Here is a 6654-nt window from a genome sequence, read left to right on the forward strand (position 1 = left end):
TAACAACCTCCTTTATACCTTTAAAATATAACTTGTTTATACCTCATTTATACCTCGATTTTTTCATAAGGGATTGATCACCGCTCTATTTTCTGCATATTTGTTAGAGGAATCGAATTGATTTTCTGCATTTAGTATAAATACCTGAGGTGTTCTGGAACTCGTGTTCAGTGTTTTATTTTCACTTCGATATTAAATTTAACGGTTTATATCTAGTTTACTCATAAATTGAATTAGATTAAGATATAAATTAGATGTTTTTATAAATTTAAGAAAAACGAGTACAACTGGAACTGAATTTCATAAAAAATTTAATTATTTCTGAATATAGGTAAGTCTTAGATAATTTGATACAGGTTGAGCCACGAATCATTTATAATCCTCAGGCCCATCATACCTTAATGCGACCCTGATGAAACACTCAGTTTTAGCAACAGTTGAAACTCGAATTAGAGAATAAAGTCAAACGTCTTACGTTTTTTTTTCTTTTCGTTGCTATAATTTTAAAAATATTCAGTAAAATTAAACGAAGTTTTTGGTGCTATTCAAAATTAAATACAAAAATTTAGTTTTAAAATTTGTAAAACAATTCGCTTAAAACTACGCAGAATATTTAAAGTAGCTCTTTAATACTGTGAGTGTGCGAAATAATTCTTCATTTTTTAATAAAATTTTAGTGAATTTGGCAACTAATAAAGAAAGTCTTATTTAAATTTTTTTTCTTTTTTTTTAAATTTTTTTTATTACGTACAATTGTCTTTTAGTAATGTAAAGGTTAAATTTTCACCTGGCCTATTAGAGGTTAGAATATTGAAGAATAAATATTTATCCTCTTAAAAATATTCTTCAGTATTATATCACTTACCACAGATAATATCTAGAGTGCTAGAAGTAATTATAGGAACAATATCAATCCATGAATCTTTCTCAAGTTCACGTAGTCGGGAGACAAGAAAATTAGAGTGATCGGAAAGTACAGGTATGTAATCTTCTAATATTCTAAAGTGAAAAGTCGGGGTCAATAGTTTCCTCCTGTAATGCCACTTATTAGCAGTGCTGGAAATAAAATAAATACTAAATGAGAAGCATAAATCGATAACATAAATAAAAATTGGTGCCATAAAAATAAATAAAACTGCGGGGTTTAAATGCAGTAAGTTCAAAAAAGAACATTGATTGGATGGTAATAATTACCGATCTTAATCTACTTAAATAACTAACAATAATAATTAACGAAAATAATAAACGGTATTAATTAACGATGTAAAACTACTTACGATGGTAAGTGTCGAACTGTATGTGTGGAATTTAAAAAAAGACAAAGATTTTTTATTTCAATATACACTGGTTATCATAAATTAAGGAAAATTCACAAAAATCGCGATAACTCAAGAAATTACACATGGAATTTTATGAAACTTACCCACAATATACAACACATAGTAAGGTATTAAACAACATAAAAAGAAATTATCAGACATTAATAGTAGTATAGAAATTAGCACATGTATAAAATAAACAAATTGGAAGTATCGGTTTGCAATAGAAAAAGTACCTTTAATATGGAATATGATTGCCTCTAGAAGCAATACAGCACAAACAGCGATGTGTGATGCTTTCAATTATGCGGTCTATCANCAGTAAAATTTGTGTGCTTTCTCTCAAACTTGGACTTTTATGCTCCAGGCAGATGACGTAAGCCGAGTGCAGCGCCACTAATTTGCATATTGCAATTTTACTCAGCTACTCTTAGTGGACAACATATGCAAATTTTGCACGGTTTGGCTTACTTTTGAAAGAGTTATCGCTATTTTTGTGATTTTTCCTTAATTTATGATAACCAGTGTAGTATTAGCGTTACGATCCTTTTAATGTAATTTTTTAAACGCACTTAACTCAGCATATCTTCATTTTAACTATGTATTATTTACCATATCAGCTCAAATAACTCAGAAAAATAGATGCAGTGAAGCAAGAAAAAAAAGAGATACTACTTTACATAATTTCTATTAAAAAATTTAAAATACGACTTTTTTAAATTTTACAACTCGAGACCGATTGCGTTTAAATTTTGTATTTAATATTACCATATGAGTATAGAAATGCGTAAAAAACTGTGCAATAAGTTTTAAAAATGCAACGAAAAAGACAAAATTAATTAACATAAAGGATCCTAAATCTTCTGTTCCCCTATAACTAAACTATTAGATCCACATTTTTTTGAATCACAGATTCCATCCAGCTATACAGATAGTTAAAACTTAAAATTCGCAACAAAAAAAAAATAAATAAAATAAAACGGTATGCTTGTTCAGAGAAAGTAAATTTTTGTGTCTGATTCTGCAATTTAATTAATAGTAAGCCCTAATTAATTATCAGATTTGAGAGTAATCCTTTGAACTATTAAGTTTTATTTTCGTACATGAAAAAAAAGCAAAGACAAACTAGTTGGTCACAGTGGTAACATTGCTTTTTCAGTTACATGCATTTTTCGTCATATTGTTTTTAACTGCCTAGTTAACCCTTTCGTCACGAGCGCCCTATTTAGGAGGCGACATCAATTATCCATTTAATAACCAGCCCTCTCTGCTTCAAACTGCCACAGACTAATGTTCCATTGGATTAACACCACTAAAAGTGTGTTTTGAAGACGCTTAATATGTGTTGTATGCCAATTGCTTTTTTAATTTATTTTACAAAACGTTAAAATATATTGTTATGTAACACTTCATATGAAAATTCTAACATCAGTTTACCGACGTGTAATGTGCATATTTCGCAACGCTGTGCACCATTCAAATGTTCCACTTTAGCGGAACGGATTTGCCGTAACGATAGGGTTTAATCAGGAGATTTTTGTGCAAAATCCAGATTTGATAATAACGCACAATGCACTAAATTTAGCGTGGTGCATAGCGTTACATTCAAAGGCTACCAACTACTATGATTTTGTTAAATTTTTATATAGACTGGGAGATAATTAAAAATGTTTGGTAATTTTGCCAGCAATTTAAGAGCCTCACCATGTGTAAGTGTCGATTTATATAAACTTTAGAAATATTTATAGGTAGTGGAGTGGAAAACAACTTTAAATCAAATTTAGAAAACAATTAATTATAGACAGAACATAAACTTAACTATTAGTAGAAGAAATGTTTTCCAAAATCGCAGAAAATTTGCGACTATGCATCCTAACTCGCTTTAATGATTTAAATTAAGTGTTTCATGTCAACAACGACATGCTGAGTCGAACAGTAGGTTATAAAACAGATCAGAGGGCAAACTTCATACTACATATAAATCTTCGTAAAATACGTACCCACAACATGGAATACTTGTGATGAAAATGATAAGGAGAATAAAATCTGGAGGAATTTATGGGAACTGGAGGAACTTTCAATGGGATCACTTATTTCATTATGTGGGATTAAAACAGGCTAATAGGACACAGGAGAACAAAGCTAAAATCCTCATCAATGGGAGAGAAAAAAAATTTCGAAATACTATCGAATAATGTTTTAAATATGAGTAATTAATGAATATTACCTGGTAGCAAGACCAGTTCCAACCCATGGGTGTGCAAATTCATAAACAGCGGCTTTATCAATTAGATCACTACTACTCAATACAACCTAAGGGGGGAAAACCTTTATGAGTAAATCAAACAAAATATATGGGTGATTCTCACGAAACATGACAATTCGGACCAAAAAATTTCTTCAAATTTAAAATCTTCAAAATAATCTAAAAAATTTTTTTGTATACTTTTTTAGCTACACTTATTAATATTTTATAGACAGCAGTGTAGTTTATTGACATTTGCTCGAGAAAAAAAAATAAAAAAGAAATTCACCAAATCTTGAATGCCAGGAAAATGACATATTACCTTAGAAGTAATACAGTCATTTTACGTTAATAGTAAGTAACTCAACTTAAGCCTTTATGTTTGATGGACCATCAGGAAAATGACAGGTCAGGAAAATGACAGCCAGGATAATGACAAATTCGCCATTTTATAGCATATAACTTTAATTTAATATTTTGGCCGAAGACGTTTATATTCTGCAGAAAACAACAGTATTTCTTAAAATAACTCAGATAAATCTATGTAGTTTTTGCTATTAATGATTTTAAGAAAGCCAGGAAAATGACAGCATAAAAACCTACTCACCTTGAAAATTTTTTGAAATAGATTTTGAGCCAAAAAATTGGTTCTTCATTCATGTAACAAGACATGTTCACATAGGAGGGATCTAATTAATCTATTAACATAAGATATTGATTCCTGGCGCTATCTATTTTGGTTATAAATCACTAAATAAAAGTAGCCAGGAAAATGACAGATTTTCATGGGACAAACAAATTATTGACAGAAAAAATTATTTTAAATAAAAATTATAGTTTTAGTAAACAATACCCTCTGCGTATATTCTAGAAATGCTTACATAGGATAAGATAAAAAAAATTAGATTTTGAAAAATGTATGAGAAGTTTTGAAGCTAGTTATTATTGGAAATATTGTTTGGGACATGCCAGGAAAATGACATTTTGATATTCAATTAAATTTTTTAAGTATACAAAACAGTCAATCGTCAAGTCATTTTAAAATGCAAACAACAATGCTATTTATAAATTTTTTTTAAAAAAAAGTTCTTTTAGTATTATAGTATTAGATCTTGGAGCAATGGACAGTGAAATGTCATGTTTCGTGAGAATCACCCATATATGTATCATAAAGAGCTTCAACTTATATTTTTATGGTATTCCTTCATCTAAATCTTTTTCTTAATTTATTATTCTAAAGTAAACGCTATTCCACACACTTTAATATTCGCATCCTGTCTTTTAATCTGTTTTCGGCTTCAAGTTATGCATTAATTAAAATATTTGGTTTATCCCATTCATTGAATCGTGATAAAGACTTTTTTCCTCGACCTTTTTAATAGATCAATTATAATTATTAAACTTTCCCTTATACCCTAAAACGAAACATTTTACAGATATACTTTGCAAGATTTTCCCCAATTTTTATTGAGGAGCACTTCAATTTTGTGTCACTTGGATATTCATTCTCTGATTAAAATGGTTAAATAAAATTATTTTGCTCTTTTTAAAATCATGTGACTGTTTATCCTGACCGCACGATTGCCATCCTTAAAAGCCGGCAGGATAATAATACTTGAGAAAACGATGTGCAGGATTAATAAAATGCTCTTTACTTAAAAAATATATAAATTTTAAAAAAAAGTAACGTGGCATTTTGCTGAAGATGGAGCTTTGGTGAAAAAGGAAAGTTTCGATTGCACAGCTGCTGTGAGAGACAAAAAAAGGGAAGCCCCGCTTTTAAGAGATGAACGCTTTTGATTTTTCAAATTCTGGTTTTTAATGTGACGTCGTTTCAGCCTTTTCATACATGAAAAGAAAAAATGCAGTAGTTCATATTTACTAGCGTGATTTAACAATCTTCTCCTACAAGATTGTGGTACAGCAATAATTTGAAAATTTATTTGGATCTGTGCTTTTCGAAAGTGATTTGTGGTGAAAATTATGATTATGTTTATCAGTGATAACTTGTGAACAAAGGAAGCGTTGGCTGAGTGTTGAATTTGATTTCCATATAATTTAGTAAGTGGAAATGCTATTCGATACCATCATAATTATGGAGGCAAATTGTATTGATTTTTTTTATTTATATTGATAATTAATGATTTTATTTATTTTGATCTGCATTTTCGCTCAAACAATACTTTCGAAATATTTCACAATTATTAAAGTAAATAGTGTTTAAATAGCAAAAATATTTGTAAATTTGGATTATAATTTTTGAAATTTTTTTCTTTTCGTCCTTGATATTTCAATTGATAATATTTATTTTTTATACACAGATCTTATTTTCATTGTAGGACGCATGTAAATTTTTTTATTGGAAAACTTTTTCATGGGAAATAGTTTTTCAATAAATTGATTATTTTGATTGGTATAAAAATGTTTAGGGGAATTATTATCTTTTTTATTGTTTTATGTACTATAGTATATATAAATCATTGATTGTATGAGAAAAATTTGCATTTAACATTGCGTTTAGTGTTAAAAAAATAAAAATAAATAAGTACAAGTAATATTTATTCTTTTTTCTATAGTTAATATTGGTTATTGAAATTTATTTTCAATATTTGAATGCCCTTACGTTGTGGCAAATATTATAAAAAAACATGAAAGTATAAGAAAATTTCAAAACAAATACAAATAACTTGGAAAATGAATTAGATACTAGTTTCAAAATTTGAATTTTAATCCCGATAAACCCGAAGAAAAACCTGATTGAGCCTGACATTAATGTTCAGTTCACAGCCTGGATCAGACAATTCCATTAACAAATCAAGTGTCTTTTTGCTGAGAATCAATTCCAGTATTAGGATAAGAAAATAACCAAAAACAAATTGACAAGTAATACTATCCGGACACACTTAAAATACGTTAATTCTTATCCATTTCCCTTATTCCCCAAAACGAAATATTTTACGGATTTATTTTGCAAGATTTTAACTAACTATATTATTGAGAAACACTTCAATTTTGCGTCCTTCGATTTTAAAATCTCACGAATGTTTGTCCTGCTCGCACGACTACCACCCTTATATATATATATATATA

The sequence above is a fragment of the Parasteatoda tepidariorum genome, chromosome 10 (assembly GCF_043381705.1).
Source record: "Parasteatoda tepidariorum isolate YZ-2023 chromosome 10, CAS_Ptep_4.0, whole genome shotgun sequence".
Classification (NCBI taxonomy): Eukaryota; Metazoa; Arthropoda; class Arachnida; order Araneae; family Theridiidae; genus Parasteatoda; species Parasteatoda tepidariorum.